Raw genomic sequence first — 23,102 nt, 5'->3', positions numbered from 1 at the left:
TCTTGCATATGATGATTTCTTGGACATATGTGGTTGCTAGGTGATGCTCCCCATATTTTTAGACCTATATATACCTGCATGATTGATGGGGAGAGGGATGAGGGGATCTATTCTTTTTTTATTTTTATTGTTATTTATATTTTATTTTTTATATATATCTTACCTATAACACCTAGGTTTCACTTTCCCATCTGTATGATTTTTGATTTGTTTATAATATATGATTTTATAAATTTGTGCGTGGTTTACAGTTGGGTATTGCTATTTACTGTACTATTGTGTGGGATTATTAGATGGTCCACTTGTGCTAGTATTAGCCATATGTTTCCTTTTAGATCCGATATTCCGATAGTAGCTGATTAACCTATAGAATACTGTCTACTAGTCTCCTATGTGCTATTAAATTAAACCCACCAATGTTATAGTATGTATAATATATAATATACTTATTATCTTTCTAACTTCTAGGCGGGAGTGCAGGATTAGCGCCTACTATTCCCTAGTTTTTCCAGTGTGATGAAACTGTCCTACAATATTTAAACTATTTTTATTTTTAATTTTATTATTTGCTATATAATTTTTATTTATTTGTATTTTATTATTTTTAAAAAAAAATTTTGTTGTTATTCATTACTATTTTTATTTTATTTTTTTTTATATATTTTTATTATTTTATAATTTGTGATTCATTTGGTGAATGTTGGGGGATTTACGTGATTCTCCTATTAGTGTTCCATGATCAGACTTGTGCGACTATTAAATATGTGCCACTATTTTGTGATGGTGCTTGCTAATCCTATACTGAATCTCCTTTTGTTGTATTATTATAGGTATCGATCTACTACCGTTTTCCATCAACCACAGCTCTCCATCAAATCCAACTCTCACCAGGTATGTATATACTATTTTAACTTTTTGTTTTATTTATTTTATTTATTTAATTAATGTATGTATTATTTTCATTATTTTTAATAATGAATAGGTCCTTATATTGATTTACATTCTTGATACTGTTTATGGGGAGCTCTCTCACAGAATATAATTTATTCCATAGTGATGTATCATGCAATCATTGTAATACTGAAATTGAGGTGCCCATTTCCCTGCTGCCCCTATCTATTTAATGAAGTTCTATGATACTCTGTTTTTACAATATTACTTATTACAGGTGTTAATTAGAATCTCTTTCATAAGTATGATACGTAAGTGAAACCCTCATTTAGACCGTGCGGGGTTTGACTATGTAGGCGGTATATCCACCGAGCTTCCTCCTGTTGTAGTCGTTTATCCAAATTACCCAATCTTGGGCCTAATTTTAATTTTTGGATCCCCCATACTTCCAAACTCTGAGTGTTTCCTAGATGTATATTTTGCACGTGTCTTGCAAGGGGTGTATCACTAAGAGTGTTAATGGTACTAAGGTGTTTGGAGATTCGCCTTCTGAGCTCTTGTGTGGTTTTCCCCACATATATTTTTGGACATCCACACTGAATGGCATATATTACCCCCATCGATTTGCAATTTATGTACTCTTTAATCCGATACTTTTTGTTATCGGCTGGGTTTTGAAATTCTTTTTTCGATATCATCTTTCCACAAAAGTTACAGTCACCACATGGATATGATCCCACTGTATGGAGCCAGGTAGATCTATCTTGTTTCTTGTCTTGCACAAAGTGACTATGCACCAGTTTTTCTCTTAGATTTTGCCCTCTCCTATACGTAATGGCTGGTCTAGGGGTTAGAACTTCTTTTAGTTCACTGTCTGAGAGTAAAATATGCCAGTGTCGTCCCAAGATGTTACGTATTTTTTCGTACTGTCCATCATAATTCCCTATACATCGTACCGCTTCTCTATTTTGGCTTACACGTTGTTCGCCATTGTGAAGTAGAGTAGTTCTATCACTTTTTTTAGCTCTATTGTACGCATAGTGTAGAGTTTTTTTCGGATATCCTCTTGCCAAGAATCTATTGTATTCTATCTAAAGGCACTGTCTGCCAGATACACTGCCACCTGCTGGACAACCAGCGCATTATATGTAATAACAGTTGCATAACAATATTATTAAGGCACAGTATCAGAGGACCTGGAAATTAATACACAGATGACATTCTTTGCTAGCCATTAGAGACAGTAGCAAGGTGTAAGAATGGTAGTGCCCCCTTTGGGGTTCTACACTAACAACAGGCTTGTTGAGTAGAGAGCCCTGGGGCCTTCATAGGTAGGTTGACTGCTATGACTCCCCCACTTTCCGATCGGATCACTGGGGAACCCGTTGACCTGATCACAGGAGGGAGTTAACAGCCGGGATTGGAGCTTCCTCCAACCTGTCTGTGAAGCAGCAGCCTATGCTAAGAACCATGGCTGTTGGTAACAACCGGTTCTTAGCAAAGGAACACTCCTGCAGTCCTTGAACCCCACAACTGCAGCAATGCCAAAAGCCATTGCTGAAGACCTGAACTGTCTGGCATCAAAAGTCAGTGGGTGATCAGTAAGATAGATAATTAGATAGACAAAATAACCTCTGATCTGTGGCTCTTCAGTTCCCAGTATGCTGAGAGTTGTAGTTTAAAAACTGCTTTAGAACCAGAGGTTGGAGACAACTGCTAGCCTCTAATGCAGCACATCTCAAAGTAATTAAATGCTATTAGAATTTATATAGCTACTTTGTGGTCAAACATAAATTTCTGCAAATGTATACATTGTCTCAATAGCTTTAGGGCTCATGCACACGACCGTATGCCCTCCGAGACTATGATACTGTGCACCTCGGGCCGCCCGCGGGCCTATTGTCCTGCACTCAGATGATCGATCATATGAGTGCAGGACAGTAGTCCCGCAGGTGGCCCGATGCGCACAGTATCCGATGATAGTAACCTATGATACTGTGCGCACGATGTATGCCGCTCCGAGACATATGGCCCGCTCACGGACCGTATGTCTCAGAGGGCATACGGTCGTGTGCATGAGCCCTTACGGTGTAAAACCATAGACAGTAATGCCTTCTCACATGCCTTTGGTCAGATCTCATACTTGAGAACCCTCCAGTATATGACTGTTCTGACCATCAATTAAAATATTACACGTTCCCTTCTGTGTCTCTGATTTCTGAACCATGGAGAAGTCAACGGAAATCCAGCCTGAAATCCAGTGCAGACCAGGTGCAGCCAAGAAAGTAACCACTTTGGTCAGACATGAGAGTTGTTTAAGGAACAGGCTTATTGGCCGTGCTCCCCTACTCTGCACAGCTGACAGGAATATTTTAAATAACGCTCAAAGTGCTCATTAATAACCCTGAGAAGTAAAGAGCTTTGATTTCAATGTATAAACATTAGGAGATGAATTATTATATATCCCCATAGTCCTATAAAAGACTTGCTGATTCCTTGATATATGAATTACTAACCAAGCTACACTCTCCAGTCCTACCAAGTATGACATTTTATAGAGAAACCTTGGTTTGGGGCCACTGTAATTATATCTGGGAGTTGCCTTATTGGATATTTTACAATTTAGATAGATATATGCATATACTATATGGACAAAAGTATTGGGACATGCCTCTTAATCACTTAATTCATGCGTTTCATTCAGTCCCATTGCCACAGGTGTATAAAATCCAGCCCCTAGCCATGCAGTCTGCCTTTACAAACATTTGTGAAAGAATAGGTCATTCCAAAGCGCTCACTGAATTCCATAATGGCTCTGTAATACATGCCACCCCTGCAACAAGTCATTACGTGAAATTTCTTTCATCAACAATGACCCCCATAACTGCAAATTTCCAAACCACCTCTCACATTAACATCAGCATAAAAACTATGTGCAGGAGCTTCATGGTCGATCTGCTGTTTGCAAGGCTTACACCACCAATCACAATGCCAATTGTTGGATGACGTCATGTAAAGCACGTCACCACTGGACTCTGGAGCAGTAGAAATGTGTTCTGTTCTTTATCTTTATGGATGGGTCTGGTTTGACAAATACCAGAAGAATGTTACCTGACTGCATTGTGCCAACTGTAAAATTGGGTGGAAGAGGGATAATGCTATAGGGGTGTTTTTCAGGGGTTGGCATAGGCACCTTAGTTCTGGAGAAGGTAAATCTTAATGCTTCAGCATACCAAGATATTTTGGACAATCACATGCTTCCAACTTTGTGGAAACAGTTTGGGGAAAGCCCTTTTCTTCTCCAGCATGACTGTGCCCCAGTTCACAAAGCAAGGTCCATAAAGACATGGTTGGGTGAGTTTGGCATGGAAGAGCTTAACTGGCCACACAGAGCCCTGACCTCAACCGCTTCCAACAACACCTTTGGGATGAAATGGAGCCAGATTCTCTCATCCAACATGAGTATCGGACCCTACAAATGATCATCTGGATAAACGATAATTCATATAATTTCATCCAGACAGCTCCTATGCTCTCCCTTGCCCTTCGCAGGATCACGCAGGGCAAGGGCTCTTTTATTTACCATAACACACTGCCAGGCAGAAGCTTCCGCCCAGCAGTGTGTTTGGTGATGTCACCGGCTCTGATGGGCCGGCTTTAGCACTGCCCTAGCCGTTTTACAGGCTAGGGCAGTGTTAAAGCCCACCCATCAGTGCCGGTGACGTCACCGGGCTCACTGCTGGGCAGGAGCCTCTGCTTGGCAGCCCTAAGGAGAGCCCGGTACGTCACCGAAACTCCAGTAAATGCCTTTGCCCTGCGCGATTCAGTGCAGGGCAAAGGAGAGCATCGGAGCATGAACTGCTCTGATGCTCAAGTCAGGGGGCTGCCTGGGTGAAAATGGAGGTATGTCCAGGTTCAGCTCTGAACCCGGACAACCCCTTTAATGCCTATAGAATTACAATGAGATGTCATAAAAGATCCTTAAGGCTTAATGTGTAGGTTTCCCAATATTTTTGTCTGTATATTGTATATATATATGTATAAATTCTGCATCCTCCATTATAACATACGCTGCCTGGACTAGTTTCCTGGATGCAGCGTGTTACAATGGAGTATGCAAAGTATCTGGTCACATACATGTTCATCTGCGGACGTGAACAGGGTGCATTTGGAACGTACATCTTGCATAACAAGGGGGCAGTTTTTCAGAAGTAGCAAAAACGGCGTGGAACTTGTCATGAAGACATACATACGTTGACAAAAATGATGATTGCTGGGGGATGCAGCAGCAGGACAAGCTGTAAAAATGATTGGAAAAATTGGACAACCCCTTTAAATTTGTAATGTACTATGTTGCCCCTGTGTAAAGACCCTTTATTGGAACATTATACAAATCATGAACTATTGAATTTACCATCAACAGTCTAATATAAAGACTCAGTTTGACAAATATGAAGGTCAGAGAGGGGGCACGTCAACTTGAAGAGATGATCCACTGAGTTTGTGAACATCTGGTATTGACTTCAGATACACTCATTCAATGGGACCATTCTTGGGTATCTTTCAAAGGCAGTAGATTCCAGTATAGCTGCATGCTTCTTGTTTGATTTGACATTAAAGCGATTTATTATGTACAGATGCAAAACAAGAGATTTTGGAAAGTCAAAGGTTTATGTAATAACTCTCATTACACAATATAATGAGAGCAGCATAGCCAGAAAATATCTAGTGTTCATGTCACCTTGTCATTTCTGGAACTGATTATACAGTGATCAGCCATAAAATTAAAGATTCTGCAAATTCTTCTTTTGCTACCAAAACAACTCTGACCTGTCAAAAGGCATGGATTCTACAAGGCCTCTGAAGGTATCCTGAGCTATCTGGCACCAAGATGTTAGCATCAGAACCTTTCAGTCCAGTAAATTATTTTGCCAGCACATCATGTAGATGCTTAATGTAAGATGCTTAGGTAAGGCTACTTTCACACTAGCGTTCGGGTGTCCGCTCGTGCGCACCGTTTGAAGGGGCTCACGAGCGGCCCTGAACGCATCCGTCTGGCCCCAATGCATTCTCAGTGGAGGCGGATCCACTGAGAATGCATCCGCCTGCCAGCGCTCAGCCTCCGCTCCGCTCAGTGAGCGGACACCTGAACGCTGCTTGCAGCGTTCGGGTGTCCGCCTGGCCGTGCGGAGGCGAGCGGATCCGTCCAGACTTACAATGTAAGTCAATGGGGACGGATCCGCTTGAAGATGACACAATATGGCTCAATCTTCAAGCGGATCCGTTCCCCATTGACTTTCAATGTAAAGTCTGAACGGATCCGCTCAGACAACTTTCACACTTAGAAAATTTTCTAAGTTTTAATGCAGACGCATCCGTTCTGAACGGATGCGAACGTCTGCATTATCGGAGCGGATCCGTCTGATGAAACATCAGACGGATCCGCTCCGAACGCTAGTGTGAAAGTAGCCTAAGTAGTAAGAGTCAAAGTAATCTTCAATCCTAGGACCTATGGTTTCCAAGCAGAACATTGCCCAGTGCATCACATTGGCTCCATCAGCTCACTTTACATAGTGCATCCAGGTACCATCTCTTCACCAGGTACGTGGCTGTCCACATACTTGCTCCATATTTCATTTTTGATTCTTACCCCTCGTAAGCCCTTTTATCAGTGGACAGGTACCTCTGACTGGTTTGTAGCTACACAGCCCCATATGAAACAAGCCACAGAATGCATAGTGGATGCTGACACCTTTTTATTTTAGCCAAAATTAGCTTTTTCACCAATGTGTGCTACAGTAGTAGGTTGATTAGCATTCAATAAGCTTTGGGTCTCCATGACCCCGTCACTGGTTGCCCTCCCTTTCTTCCAGCATATCAACTTCAAGAACTGACTGTTCACCTTCTGCCTCGTATGTCACACCTTTGGCAGAGGCCATTGTAACAAGATAATCAATTTTTATTATTCTTACATGTTACGTTGCAAAGAGAAGTCAGTGAACCTTCTGAAATCACCTGGATTTCTGCATTGATTACTAATAAAACGTCATCTAATTTTTATCAGTTATTAAGTCACAATTATAGACAAACATAATTTAACTAAATTAATAAAACACAAACAGTTGTACTGATTATGTATTTTAATGAGAACAGTGAGTAAACATCCACAGTGCAGGGAGATAAAGTAAGTGAACCCTTGAATTTAATAACATGTACAGTACAGACCAAAAGTTTGGACACACCTTCTCATTCAAAGAGTTTTCTTTATTTTCATGACTATGAAGGCATCAAAACTATGAATTAACACATGTGGAATTATATACATAACAAACAAGTGTGAAACAACTGAAAATATGTCATATTCTAGGTTCTTCAAAGTAGCCACCTTTTGCTTTGATTACTGCTTTGCACAATCTTGGCATTCTCTTGATGAGCTTCAAGTACTTCTTGTGGTCGACAGTTCATCGTCTCACTTGGTTGTCTTTACAAGGCCCTGTGTGGACACAGCAGGAACAAATGTCCCTAGATAACCCTATTAGAAGGGAGGGGAACTACATGCACCCTACCTGTCTACACAGAGCACCCGCCCGGAAAAGGGCGACCCTGTCCGGATCCCTGTCCCTGACAGAGTCCCTAGTCAACCCTATAAGGTAATTCCAGACGTGTCACGTTTCATGTGGTCAATCATCAGGGGAGATATACCGTAGGGATGGATTTGATAAATAGGTGACAACCTACAAATAGAGGGAATACATAAATATAGTCTAAGGGTAAGTGTATAGGGAATGAACAAAAGATACATATGAGGTAACAAGTAAAATATCACAGCCTACCTTCCAGTCAGTGGACCGAAGGAGAGAAAAAGTATTGTCGTTGCTGCAGGCCCATCAGTGGAGGGGCGCAGCCTGGGGAAATAGGCCCCCAGTCAGGTTACAGTGCGCCAGTGTGTGCCGGCGTGAACACTGGTTATAAACAGTCAAACCACACGCTAAAACCTCTGGTCAGGTGAGCGGGTCATATGAGCGATGACACATGGCGCGACCACCGTGCGCCAGATGGGCGACGCTAATAGGTGGAACGCAGCGTGCGCTCAACTGGAGCGTGGTGTCGGGTCACGTGTGAGGGCGGTTTTGAGGAATGAATATCACAATACACCGGTGCCTAGCAACCAGAACGCTGTATACTACACAGCTGAAAACCGGTAAACAAATGAACTGTATGGTCACCAGTTCTCTAGTATCAAATAGGGAATTATAAAAAGAGTATTTTGGCAGGAATCAATGAAGGGATGCAGAGGGGCTGGGGGATCAAGAAAGAAAGAAACATGAAACATTCGCCAAATTAGCACACAAATGTGTGTAAAATGGAAGGTGAATGATAGAGCTAGGATGATTCAGTAAAAAGGCATTAGGGTGAGTAGATTAGGGCAGTACATCGGGACCAAGAGAACGAGTGAAATGAAAAAACTGACTGAAAAAACAAACTGAAAAAACAAAAATTGGTAAGGACAAGGGGGCTGGACCTAAGCTGCTCAGAGGGGGGTTAAACAAAGCAGCCGAAGTTCAGCTGCTCATTCAGTCCTAGTGGAGTGATGGTTTTAAGCTGGTATATCCAGCGTGCTTCCTTCTGTAAAATGCGGATATCCCAATCCCTTCCCCTTAGGGATGGGGGGGGTCAACCCTATCGATGCCAATAAAGGAGAGGCGTGCTCTACCCTGGTGAAAGTGGTTCACATGTTTAGCTATCAGGGTGTCCCCCTTGTTAGTAATGTCATTAAGGTGTTCACCTACTCTCCTGCGAAACTCCCTAATGGTTTTACCTATATACTCCTTGCCACATTCACATGCGAACCGATAGGTAACCCTACGTGTCTTACAATTAATGTACTCACGGATAGAATAATTTCTGCCGGTGACGTTGCTAGTGAAAGAGTGGCCCGTCTGAATGTGTCTACAGGCTATGCAGCCGTTACATCTGTGACAGCCGCTAGTTTTCTTCTGAAGCCAAGGACAACCAGGTGGAGGGGGGCGATAAAATGACTATGGACCAAACGGTCCCGTAGACTACGACCACGCCGATAGGTGATATGTGGTCGATCACCCACTACCTCTTTTAGATCCGGATCCATAGTCAGAAGAGGCCAATTTCTTTCAATTATGTAACGTATGGGTTTGGCGGCTCCGTCGAAGGTGGTGATAAGGCGAATAAGCCTATTCGCCTGTTTTCCTTTGGGCTTGGGAATAAGAAGGGCAGATCTATCTTGTTCTAAAGCAGACCTGTAGGCTGACCTCAGAATTCTAACGCGGTAACCCCGTTGCTGAAATCGCAGGTGTAAATCTGACGCCTGGGAGCGAAACTCCTTCAGTGTGGAGCAATTCCTCCGAATGCGAATGTACTGCCCTTTTGGGATCCCTCTCCTGAGTGGGAGTGGATGACTGCTCTCCCATCTCAGGAGAGAATTAGTGGAGCTGGATTTTCTATAAACAGAGGTCCCTAATTCCCCCTGATCATTCTTAATTATACTAACGTCAAGGAAAGGTAGAGAGACCCTGTTAGATTTACAAGTAAAACGTAAGCCCACTTGATTGACATTAAGGTCCTTCGCCAAAGATTCAAAAGTACCTTTAGACCCATTCCAGATGATAAAAATATTGTTAATGTACCGAGCCCACAGCCCGATCCGTTCAATATGTCCAGTACCTTCTTGCTGGAATACGTGAGTAGCTTCCCACCAGCCCAGGAACAAATTTGCATACGATGGGGCACATGGACTCCCCATCGATGTGCCCCTGAGCTGTTGGTAAAGCTTGTTGTTAAACACGAACACATTCTTAGTCAATGTGAATTCCAGTATACGAAGGATGAACAGGCTGTGGGCATGGTACTCACACCCCCTAGTCTGGAGAAAGTAGTCCACGGCCTGCATCCCCAGGTTATATGGGATGCTAGAATAAAGGGCCTCCACATCAATACTAGCTAGTAGGCTATCCACATCAACCTGAATGCCCTCTAAACGTCTCAGTAAATCTGTAGTGTCACGAGTAAAAGGGCGCAAGTACCTGGTCGATGTAGATGCCTAGATTCTGGCATAAATTGCCCACCCCAAAAACGATGGGACGGCCCTTTAAGTGCATAAGCCCTTTATGCAGTTTAGACAAACCATAAAAAGTGGACATCCGTGGAAAGGGTGGTAATAGAAAAGTGTATTCGTCCTCGGAAATCAATTGTAGTTGTTTTGCACTATCCAAAATGTCCTTAAGTTCTTTTCTGAATGTGGCTGTAGGATCCTGCGCTACAATTTCATATGTGTCCTGGTCCCTAAGGATGGTTTCGCACATATTGCGGTAGTGATCGCTATCCATGACCACCACATTTCCGCCCTTATCAGATGGTTTTATGACCATGGAATGGTCACAATTAGTGTAGTGAGCGGTAAACTTAAGTTCCTCGATCTGAGAGGTCACCTGGCTGAGGAACACGTCAATGCATGAGATCTCGCCTATCAGTGGTGGCATTTTCTTACTAGGAAGTTTAAGATTGGAGAATGGGCCCAAACCTATTTTAGGTTCAACCTCCTTCTCCAAATCATATAGCAGGAGGACGATATCCACGGGAATACCTAGATCGCGGCACTGTTTCTTTTCTTGGTATCTGAAATGCTTGTGCCAACGAAGTTTACGACTGAATAAATTTTAATCCTTAATAGTTTCAAACCTGTTAAAGGTCGGTGTCGGCACAAATGATAAACCCAATTGTAATATATAAATTTCAGTGTTACTAAGGGAATGTGAGGAGAGGTTAACAACTTGTGGGCCCGTCACAAGGTCGTCGGTTGGGTACAACCCCTTAAGGGATAGACTGGGGCTTGATTGAACTGGCCCTGGTTGGTAGGGCCTAAAAAATGCTGGTCCTGGCCCCTGTAAGACCCTCTATGTCGTCCCCTAGTTGTGCCCCTTCTCCGTGTGGAGTATTTATTGCGTTTAAACCGCTGTCCTTATCAAAGTCTGACACTTCTGTTTCAGTAGATGACTGGTGGTATAGCCAGCAGTGTTATCTCTCTTATTAGAGAGGGAAGAGTAGATTCTGTTCTCTCTAAAGTCTGCCAGGTCCCTGACAAATTGACAGTGTTTCCTCTCTTTTAAGTGATATTGGAATTTTTCGAGGGTATAGTTTTTCTTTAATCGCTAATTCTGTCTCGTGGGAAAATACACTCGGACAGTTTTTATTTAGTTGTTCCAAATAGTTTTTTTCTTCAGACAAGAGCAGTTGCATCAAGCGGAGAGAACTGCCAGTGTCCTGCTGCTCCCACTTGGTCATGAAACCCGGGTTCCTAAATTGGGCCGCAGGTAAAAGTGAAATGCGAAGCCCCCTAGGGACGATATTGTGTTTAAGTTCTCTAAGCACTGTACCTCTCATCATGAAAGGATTTGATCCTTGTAAGTGGATGTCAATTCCTTATAGGCTGTGTGGAATGAGGGAGTGTACTTCTTTTGTTGGAATTGCTTCTCTGAAAATACATCCCGTGCCTCTGTTAGCCAATTGTCTGCATAGAAACCTGTGGTAAGAAATCCTGCCATACTACACAAAAAAACTGAACAGTACTATGAATGGATACAAAAAAGTGACTGATAGCAAAAGAACTCCCCAAATCAAGGCAATATATAAAAAAAAACATAAGAGTTGCAAAAAGAGGGAGTTAAAACATAACCTTTAATATTATAATTTAAGACTACTGGTAAAAAGCACCTTAATAAATAAAAGAACAAAAGCGCACCAAATAGAATGCTCTGTGCGTGTGCTCTGTGTAGACAGGTAGGGTGCATGTAGTCCCCCTCCCTTCTAATCGGGTTATCTAGAGACATTTGTTCCTGCCGTGTCCACACAGGGCCTTGTAAAGACGACCAAGCGAGACAACGACCTGTCGACCTCAAGAAGTACTGGAACGTCAAGCTGTGCAACTGGGTGGCCGACGATCTTTTTTACAAGTTTGTCTCGAGCTATCAATGGTAAGACCGTTCAATTTTTGGTTTTGGAGTATAACACAGTCCCACAGCGTTTAAGCATTCTATTTGGTGCGCTTTTGTTCTTTTATTTATTAAGGTGCTTTTCACGAGTAATCTTAAATTATAATATTAAAGGTTATGTTTTAACGCCCTCTTTTTGTTTTTAATATATAGTAATCACCTCCATCTAATGTTTTCTAAAGCTGCAAATAACATTTGTACAATGTTGAAGTGGAAATTTGGACCATTCCTCCCTGCAAATGTGCCTCAGTTCATGAACATTTCTGGGATGCTCTGCTTACATAGCCCTCTTCAGGTCATGCCACAGCATCTCAATAGGGTTAAGGTCAAGACTTGGCCATTCCAAAAGACAAATCTTATTTCTTTCAAACATTCTTTAGGTGATTTACTTGTGTACTTTGGCTCATTGTTTTGTGTCATCTAGCATCTCCTCCTCATGGAATGCTTCCCTTACATTCTCCTTTAAAAAGTTTTGAAACACCTCAGGATTAATTTATTCCACAATGACCACAAGACGTCCAGGCCCTGAGGCAGCAAAGCAGCTGGGATGAGATTTTGGTGTGACTGTGCAGTGTTTTTACTCCAAAAATAGTATTGTGAGTTTGTGCTATAAGTTTTACTTTTGTATCATCAGACCATAGAACATTGTGGAATATCCAGATGGTGTTTGGCAAACTTTGGACAGAAAGCAACATTTTTTTCGACAGCAGAGCCTTGCTTCATGGTGTCCATCTATAATCACCCTTTTTATTCAGTGTTTTTTAATAGTGGACAAAGAGAAGATTGTCAAACTTTGAATTGATGTACATCCAGGTCTTTATCAATACATTTGCAGGCTTTAACACATATTCTGAGCTCTCCTGAAAGTTGTTAGCATATCTTTCTTGAGAAGAACAGATCTGTCAGTAACCAGGCTTTGTGTCCCTTCAATGGTCAAAGCACCTGTGAAACTCACACTTACAATCTCATGTCCTTAATTAAAACATCTTTCGACGGTTACCTTTTGGAGATGTAATTAACTTAGAGGTTTGTTTAATTGTCTCCCTGAAGTAGGGGCGTTTACTAAATGTGCTAAATAAAATACATAAATGGAATAACTGTAAATTTCTAGACATTTTTACTAGTAATTGATGCAGGAATCTAGGTAATTCCAAAAGGTTCACTTACTTTTCTTGCAACTGTACACATGCCAAATCACAGGCCACTTGTATATATGGGATCTACCATGCATTCAGATAGTCTTCAGACCCTTTCCTTTTTTAATATTTAATGCTAAAAATAAAAAAAATCCCCTTCATTCTGCATTCAATACCCCAGAATGAGAAAGTGAAAACAAATTGTTAGAAATATTTACTTTGCGGAAATATTTTATTGAAAAGGAAAAACTAAAATATTCCATTTATTTATCTTATATAGCTGCTATATTCCGCAGTGCTTTACAGACATTAGCATCAAGCTGTCCCCAGTAAGCTCCCTATCAGTATGTCTTAGGAATGTGGGAGGAAACCAGGGTACCCGGAGGACACCCACAAGGGGAGAACATACAAATTCCATACAGATGTTGTCCATGGTTGGATTTGAACCTAAGACCCCAGCACTGCAAAGCAGCAGTGCTAACCACTGGGCCACCGTGCTGCCCTGCCGTTGATAAAAGTATTTAGATCCTTTACTCAGTGCTCAGTTGAAGTACCTTTTGCAGCGATTACAGCCTGCAGTCTCCTTGGCTATGATTCCACAAGGCTTGCACACCTGGATTTGGGGATTTTCTGCCTTTCTTCTCTGCAGATCCTCTCAAGATCTTTAAATGGGATGGGGATTGTTGATGAACAGCCATTTTCAGGTCTCTCCAAAGATGTTCGATTGGTTCAGGGCTCTGGCTGAGCCATTGTATTGTTAGAAGGTGAACCTGCAGGCAGGGGCGTAGCTAAAGGCTCATGGGCCCTGGTGCAAGAGTTCTATTTGGGCCCCCCTTCCCTCAGTGCTCTGTGGTCAGGTGCAGGGAAGCATATAGCCTTTGTGCGGTCGGAGGTAAAAATTGAAACTAACTCCCCCCCCCCCCATGCCAAATTTTTGAACTAACTTGACCAGCATTTCTATAATACTGGTGTCTTCTTATGCAGCACAAGGGGTCTTTGGGCCCAGTAGCGACTGCTACCTCTGCACCCCCTATAGCTACGCCCCTGCCTGCAGGCCAGTGTGAAGTGAGGTGCAGCACACTCTGGATCAGGTTTTCATTAAGAATATCACTGCACTTTGCTCCATTCAGTTTTCCCTCAACCCTGACCAGCTCCCTGTGTCCTTACAGTACGCCAGGGGCGTTGCTAGGGTCCAAAGACATCCGGGGCACGAGCCCATGTGAAGCCACGTCCCCACCCCACGAAGCCACGCCCTCATCGGCATCGGGGGCCTTCAAAGTAGTTATTAACCCCTTTCAGCAGTCACCCCTTCAGTGAATAAGGGACTGCTGAAAGGAGTTAATAACTACAGTGAAGGGCCTAGCCGTCTGGGCAACCCCACAGATCATCCTAACCTATGGTCAGCCTAATTTAAAATGAAGCAAACCCCCCAACTATAAACTAATCACAGAAGTTGTAACCCATCAACCCCCCTTGTACTTGTTCCGCTACTTGCAGGCTGCGCGGGCATGAGTTCAGATTTTCAGACCGAAGTGACAGAAGTTTTGAACTCATTTTCAAACTTACCCGTATTTTTTGCCCTATAAGACGCTCCGGCCCATAAGATGCACCTAGGTTTTAGAGGGGGACAATAAGAAAAAAATATTTTTCATTACACCCGAGGTCAGACCACCAATCAGACCCCCACTGTTAATTAGACCTCAGCTGACAGCCCCAATAAGACCCCCAATGTTAATAAGACCTCAGATCAGACCCCAATGTGAATGACCCCCAATCAGACCTCAGATAAGAGCCCCAGTAACTCATATGTGCCCCCAGTGCCCCTTTTTAGCCCCCCAGTGCCCCTCTTCAGCCCCCCAGTGTCCATCTTTAGCCCCTCAGTGCCTCATATAAGGTCCCAGTGCTTCATATCAGTCCCCCAGAAGCCTCATAACAGCCCCCAGTGCCTCATATCAGCCCCCCAGTGTCCCTCTTAAGCCCCCCAGTGCCTCATATCAGTCCCCAGTGCCTCATATCAGCCCCCCAGTGTCTCATATCACTCCCCAGTGCCTCATATCAGCCCCCCAGTGTCCCTCTTCAGGCCCCCAATGCCTCATATCAGCCCCCCAGTGTCTCATATCAGTCCCCAGTGCCTCATATCAGCCCCCAGCAGCCTCTCTTAAACCCCCCAGTGCCTCACATCAGCCCTCAATGCCCCTCTTCAGCCCCCCAATGCCTCATATCTGCCCCCAGTGCCCCTCTTCAGCCCCCAGCAGCCTCTCTTCAGCCCCCCCAGTGCCTCACATCAGCCCCAATGCCCCTCTTCAGTCCCCCAGTGCCTCATATCAGCCCCCAATGCCCCTCTTCAGCCCCCAAGTGCCTCACATCAGCCCCCCAGTGCCCCATATCGGCCCCCCAATGCCCCATATCAGCCCCCCAGCAGCCTCTTTTCAGCCCCCAGTGCCCTTCTTCATCCCCCAGTGCCTTCATCAGCCCCTAAATAAAATAAAATAAAAAAACACTTACAGTTCCTGCTCCGGATGCTGCTGCTCTTCACCACTCGGTAATCCTCTTGTATAGTCTGCTGTGCAGCCATCACAGTGGAGCGCCGAGGACCAGGAAGTAAAAGGTGAGTATAGCTCTTCCCGGCCACCATAAACATTCGGGGCACTGGAAAAAACATTCGGGGCTCCAGCCCCGAATGTTTTGACCTAACGACGCCCCTGCTGCACGCACCATGTGCAGTAGCCGGGTCAGAATACCCCAGCTACACCAGCCTCACCATCGCAACAGCATTGCCTGACGAAGTATAATAGCAAAGCCACAGCGCTTCAGCCATACCTAATTCATCTCTGGCAAAGCATTGTACTACATTGTCAGTAAAAGTGACCGGGGAGCATTAAACGAACAGCAAACATCCAGCTGCACCTGCAGCACACCAGACTTGATAAAGGGGTCATGCGCACCCCGAAACGCGTTGTCTCTCAATAAACCCCTACTTGTCTAATCCGGTTGTGATTTGCGCCTTACGTCCACCAGCTCGCCAGACCACAAAGGTCGTGACGGGCACTGTCAGTATTACTGAAAAACACCTCCACAGCATGATGCTGCCGCTACCATGCTTCACTATGGTATTTGGCAGGTGATGAGCAGTGCCTTGTTTCCTTCAGACATAACGCATAGAGTTGAGGCCAAAAAGGTTAATCTTGGTTTCATCAGACCGGAGAATCTTGTTTCTTACAGTCTGAGAGTCCTTTAGGTGCTTTGTTGCAAACTGCAGATGGGCTTTTATTTGTCTTTTACTGAGGAAAGATTTCTTTCTGGCCTCTCTGCCATAAAGCCCAGATTGGTGTAATGTTGCAGTGATGACTGGTTGACCTTCTGGAAGTGTCTCCCATCTGCACACAGCATCTTCTCCCCTGACTACTTAGTTTGGTAGGGCGGTCAGCTCCAGGAAGAGTTCTATGCCTCTACCATTTAAGAATTATGCTATTGGGAACTATGCTATTGGGAACTTTCAGTGCAGCAAAAATGTTTTTGTACCCTTCTCCAGATCTGTGCCTCCACACAATCCAGTCTCTGAGCTCTATAGGCAGTTCTTTCTTCCTCATGGCTTGGTTTTTGCTTCAATATGCATTGTCAGCTGTGAGACCTTATATAAACAGGGTTGTGTCTTTCCAAAACACAGCCGATTGGCAAAATTTACCACAGATGGACTCCAGTCAAGTTGTAGTAAAATCTCAAAGATGATCAAGGGAAATAGGAGGCCCCCAGCACTAAATTTTAAGTGCCATAGCAAAGAATGTAAATACTTATGCCCATGCAAAATTTTAGTTTTTCTGTTTTCATACATTCCTAAAATTCAGTTTTCACTTTGTCATTAAAAGCAATCGAGTGCAGATTATTGAGGGAAAACTTTTTTTATTTTTATCTTAGCACAACGTGAAAGAGTCTGAAGACTTTCCAGATGTACTATACATAATGTATGTCTATGCAAACTTTAGCTTTTCCTTTTTAATAAATTTGCAAACAATTCTAAAATTCAGTTTTTACTTTCTCATTATGGGGTATTGAGTGCAGAATGATGTGAAAAAAACTAGATTTTTTTTATTTTAGCACAAGATGGCAACATAACAAAATGTTAAAAAACTGAAACGGTCTGAAGGCTTTCCAAATGAGTTGTATATTTAAAGTATATTTCTTGATATAGCATAAAGCATATCTATAGCAATGTGTCATGCGAACTGATCATCTCTAGATTTCATATACTTCATCTGATCTCATCATTTTCCTACTTTAAACATTTATGTCATGTTAATAGGATATCCTCCTGTATACAACCACCAGTTCCCTTATTGGTAGACCACATATCAAGGAAACACCATTTCAAGGGGTTCCCTACAGTGGCATGCGCAAGTTTGGGCACATCTGGTTAAAATTACTGTTACTGTAAACAGTTAAGCAAGTTGAAGATCAAATCCATGCCTCCAAAAGGCATAAAGTTAAAGATGTCACATTCCCTTTGTATTTTAAGCAAAAACTATTTTATATTTATTTTTTACATTTTCAAAATAACAAAAAAGAAAAAAGGGCCCGAAGCAAAACTTTGGGCACCATGCATGGTTAGTACATATTAGAACCCCCTTTGGCAAGTATCAGCTTGTAAACACTTCCATTCATTCTTCCTTCCAAAAGTCTTCCAGTTCTGTGAGATTCCTGGGCTGTCTTGCATGCACTGCTCTTTTAAAGTCTATCCACAGATTTTCAGTGATGTTCAGATCAGGGGACTGTGATGGCCATGCTAAAACCTTTAGCTTGCACCTTTTGAGGTAATCTATTGTGGATTTTGAGGTGTATTTAGGATCATAGTCCATTTGTAGAAGCCACTCTCTTTGGCTTTGTAGCCAAAGAGTTCTGTTTTAACCTCATCGGTCCATAGGACTTGTTTCCAAAATGTATCAGGAATGTTTAGATGTTGTTTTACAAATTTCTGATGCTGAATTTTGTGGTGAGGACGCAGGAGAAGGTTTTTTTTTCTGATGACTCCATGAAAGCCATATTTGTGCAGGTGTTGCTGAACAGTAGAACAAAGTACCACAACTCCAGAGTCTGCTACATCTTCCTGAAGGTCTATAACTAGTTCCTTAGTCTTCCAGACCTTCTCTTGACCTCCACTGTTCCTGTTAACTTCTATTTCTTAATTACATATCAAATTCAGGAAATGGCAACTTGAAAAAGCTTTGCTATCTTCTTATAGCCTTCCCCTGTTAGGCAGCTGCTTACAAGAACCTGTGGATGCTTTTTTTTGGTACAAGGTTAGAGGAGTGTGGGTATTTATAAAGCTTTGAAATTTGCATCACCTGGCCTTTGCTAATGATGACTGTGAACAACAACCCTAACAGATTATTTAAAGGGTTTCTATCACTTTGTTTCACCTATTTAGCTTTCAGACACTAGCGATCCGCTAGTGTCTGCTTTATCTAACCATCCTAATATAAGAGCTTATTGTCCTGCCGTTTAGCTAAAAAAATAACTTATATAGATATGCAAATGAGCCTCTAGGTGCTATGGGGGCGTGATTAGCACCTAGAGGCTCCGTCTACCTTAACAAACTGCCGCCGCCCAGCGCGTCCCTCCAGCCCGCCCATCTCCAGCTGAAGCGATCCTCTCCGTGCGCGTCTCTGTTCTGCGCATGCGCAGTGAATGTCTGACGCTTCCCTGCTCAGACATCTCCACTGCGCCTGTTCCTCGGAGCACTATGACGTCATCGGCGCAGGCGCAGTGGAGATGTCTGAGCAGGGAAGCGATCAGACATTCACTGCGCATGCGCCGAATACGAGGCGCATCGCATTCCGGAGGAGATGGGCGGGCTGGAGGGACGCGCTGGGCGGCGGCAGTTTGTTAAGGTAGACGGAGCCTCTAGGTGCTAATCACGCCCCCATAGCACCTAGAGGCTCATTTGCATATCTATATAAGTTCTTTTTTTAGCTAAACGGCAGGACAATAAGCTCTTATATTAGGATGGTTAGATAAAGCAGACACTAGCGGATCGCTAGTGTCTGAAAGCTAAATAGGTGAAACGAAGTGATAGAAACCCTTTAAGGTCTGAGGCCTTGGTCAAAGTTATTTGAGCTCTTAAATCTCCTTGGGTTCCCTATACTTTTGCAAGGTACTCCTTTCCTTTTTTCACTCTAAAATTGTTCAAAATAATACACTGATATTGCTTAAAGTGTTGAAAAGTGTGTTTCATCTTTAAAGGGGTTGTCCAGAAGTTAATATTGATGACATATCCTCAGGAAATTGCGCCTCCTCCTCTCACAGCCGATTGGCGTGGGTGTCGGGTGACGGACCCCCAGCAGATCAGATATTGATGACCTATCCTGACCCATCCACCCAATTCTGCTGCCAGTATCTATGCATAGTATCCAAAGTATATAAAATTCCCTTTATTAATAATCCAATAAAAACATACATGGCACATCCACCATTCTATTCTGGAAATCATAAATCAAAGGGAGAAAATGCTATCTTTCTGACGCATTCTATCTATCTATCTATCTATCTATCTATCTATCTATCTCACATTTTACCCTCACCTACTGTGTCCTTCTCCCATTTTTGCAGTTTGTAAGCCCTCATGGGCAGGGTTTTCTCTCCTTCTGTACCAGTTTGTAACTTGTCTTGTTCATGCTTATTGCAATTGTCTGTATTATGTATGTGTGCCCCTTTTCATATATACAATGCCATGGAATAAATGGCGCTTTAATAATAAATAATAATTATTATTATCTCAGATCTATCTCATATCTGTCTATCTAACTATCTGTATTGGCAGCATAGTGTCTCACTAGGTTTAAATCTGACTGGAGTTTGTATATTCTCTCCATATTTGTGTGAGTTTTCACTGGGTACTCTGGTTTCTTCCCACGCTCCAAAAACATACTGATACAGCATTTAGATTGTGAGCCCCACTGGGGATAAATTGTTTATTAACATAATTAATTGGGTCATGTGACCGGCTTAGTAGGGTATATGTATCCGGTTTTATTTCACATTGTTAAATTGCTTGAGAAAGATCACACAGATCGAAACGTCGCATTGAATTGGTGAATAAAGTTTGAAAAGACCAAGGCTGGAGAGTGCTGCAGTTTTCTTTTACAATTGCATCTGGAGTTGGGGAAGCTCAAGACTGGCTTCTGACACAGCGGGCACTACCACAGTAAGGAACAATATATAATTTTTGTTGTGCTGCTACATTTTTTCTTTTTTTTCCCCCCACTGGGGACAGTGAGTGATGATGATGTCTATAAAGTACTGCAGAAAATGTTGGCGCTATATAAGTATGGCTGCAGGCCCATTTACACTAGTAGATGTTCTGCTGATAATGAGTGCCAATTGCTAATATAGCAAGTCAACTAGCACTTATTTAACCCCAATTACAATGCATTCACAAAGCCCACTCATACCCTTTCACTTTTTGAACATTCTTCCTACAGCTGGTTGCCCCACCAAACAAAGCAACTGGGAAAGAAGGGCCTAGATAAAAGAAGTGACCAAGATCTCCAAGAGCTCCAAAGATTCTGTGTGCAGATGGGAGACACTTCCAGAAGGTCAACCATTACTACAGCACTACACCAATATGGGCTTTATGGCAGAGAGGCCAGGAAGAAGCCCCTTCTCAGTAAAAGACACATGAAAGCCTGTCCGAAGATTGTGAGAAACAAGATCTGATGAAACCAAGATTGAACTTTCTGGTCTCAATTCCAAGTGTCACGCCTGGAGGAAACCAAGCACTGCTCATCATCTGCCCAATACCATTCCTACAGTAAAGCATGGTGGTGGCAGCATCATGGTGTGGGGGTGTTTTCCAGCGGTTGGGAAAGGGAGTGTCACGCCTGGAGGAAACCAAGCACTGCTCATCATCTGCCCAATACCATTCCTACAGTAAAGCATGGTGGTGGCAGCATCATGGTGTGGGGGTGTTTTCCAGCGGTTGGGAAAGGGAGACTGGTTAGGGTTGAGGGAAAGTTGAATGTTGCAAAGTAGAAAGATATTCTTAATGAAAACCTGATCCAGTGTGCTCTGGACCTTAGTCTGGGCCGAAGGTTTACTTTCCAACAAGACAATGGGGGAGATTTATCAAACTGGTGTAAAGTAGAACTGGCTTAGTTGCCCATAGCAACCAATCAGATTCCACCTTTCATTTTTCATAGCTCCTTTGGAAAATGAAAGTTAGAATCAGATTGGTTGCTATGGGCAACTAAGCCAGGTCTACTGTCAGGGGCTTAGCTATAGGGGGTGCAGAGGTAGCAGTCGCTACCGGGCCCAGGAGCCTGAGGGGGCCCAAAGACCCTTGTGCCACATAAGACACTGGCATTATAGAAAGTGCATACTGGTCAATTTACACCTCTGACTGGAGGGAAGGGGTTAGGTTAAGAATTTGGCAGTGGGTGCCCTTTCAATGTTTGCCTCAGGCAGCAGGAAGGCTATGTGCTCCCCTGCCCCTTGCCAACAAGAACTGAGGTACGGAGGACCAAGCTGAACTCTTGCACCAGGGCCCATGAGCTTTTAGCTACGCCCCTGTCTACTGTACACCAATTTGATAAATCTCCCCCAATGACCCTAAGCACATAGCTAAGACAACACAGGAGCTGTAACAAACTTACACTTCTGGGTCATGTGGGACGCCGACCAATCAGAATCATAGTCGGTGTCCCAAAATCTAATAGGCAGGATATTTAAACAGGCTGCTTACTGCAGTAAGTGCCTGAGAATGGTAGTTCTTGCCTCACTATTGTTTTTATTATATGACTCCTGAGTCCTGACTTCTGACCTTGGCTATTCTTCTGAACCTGCTTCTGGATTCTAATTTTGGTTCTACTGACTCCCCTGGGTTTTGGCATCCATTCTGGATAGGTGGACTCTCCCAATATTGACCTTGGAGTGGTATGATTTCTGAGCTTGTCTGCTGATTTTGTTTTGTCTCACCTGGTTTAGAACCAGTCTAGTTGTTCAGTGCTTCAGTCTTTGGTCTGTCTGTCACTATGTTTATTGTTTTCTCCCATCAACCTTTCCCCTTTTAGGTCCCAGCACCTAGTTAGCAAGGAATGGTATTCCAGTTGTGGGCGTCATCTAGGATGGATTGTGGAAATAGGTAGGGACAGTGGTGTGGGTTGACCTCAGGGCTTCATTGCTCCCTACTGTGACAGGAGCGGCTTAGGGACAACTCTGTGAATGTCTTTGAGTGGCCCAGCCAGAACCCTGACTTGAAGCCAACTGAACTTCTCTGGAAAGATCGGAAAATGGCTGTCCACCGATGGTCCCATCCAACCTGAGAGAGCTTGAGAGGATCTGCAATGAAGAGTGGTAGAAAATCCCCAAATCCAGGTCTACAAACCATGTGGCATCATACCCAAGAAGACTGGAGGCTGTAATCACTGCCAAAGGGGCTTCAACTAAGTAAAGGGTCTGAGCACTTATGTCAATGCAAGATTTTAGTTTTTCATTTTCAATAAATCAGCAAAGATTTCAAACATTGTTTTGACTTTTATTTGTCAGGTACTGAGTGCAGAATGCTGGGAATTTTTTTTTCTTTTCATTTTTGCACAAAGCTGCAACATAACAAAATGTGAAAAAATGTAAATTCTCGAATGGATTGTACTTGGTGAACTCACCAGCACTGTACGCGACCGAGTGATTGTTAGGGCACATACAGTCTCCTTTGTTCTTGGCAGGACATTCCTGTTTCCAGGAAGTGATGTGATTAACAGACGCCTCCCCCTAGGGCCCTCTATATATCTCACATCCCAGGTGTAGGAAATGCCAAGTGGTATGTTGCGGCCTAAAATGTCTCTTTATGTGTGTCACTGTGCTCCTTCCTGGATACCGCTGGACCACAGGCTTTGGCTCCGAAGCAATAAATTAAGGGAATAATTGAGGGATAAAAGAATAACTTGAGTCCAGACCTTGAGATGAAGTTCAATGGCAGCTTTACTTTGCATAAACGTTCTCCAAAACGGTTTACAGGCTTTGTCTTGGTTCCAGCAGGCTTTAGCATGAAACTGGCAGGCAA

At 43.2% G+C, this 23,102-nt stretch overlaps 1 long non-coding RNA gene across 1 annotated transcript; it reads left to right on the top strand.

Moving 5' to 3' along the window:
* The first annotated feature begins 511 nt into the window (after positions 1-511).
* LOC120997509 lies at positions 512-20,917 on the top strand. Its single transcript, XR_005778186.1, has 3 exons — positions 512-524; positions 5,392-5,394; positions 20,799-20,917. It is a non-coding gene; the product is annotated as an uncharacterized LOC120997509 (long non-coding RNA).
* Positions 20,918-23,102: the final 2,185 nt, after the last annotated feature.

The sequence above is a fragment of the Bufo bufo genome, chromosome 4, assembly GCF_905171765.1.
Source record: "Bufo bufo chromosome 4, aBufBuf1.1, whole genome shotgun sequence".
Taxonomy (NCBI): Eukaryota; Metazoa; Chordata; class Amphibia; order Anura; family Bufonidae; genus Bufo; species Bufo bufo.
This window is presented reverse-complemented; position numbering and strand designations above follow the sequence as displayed.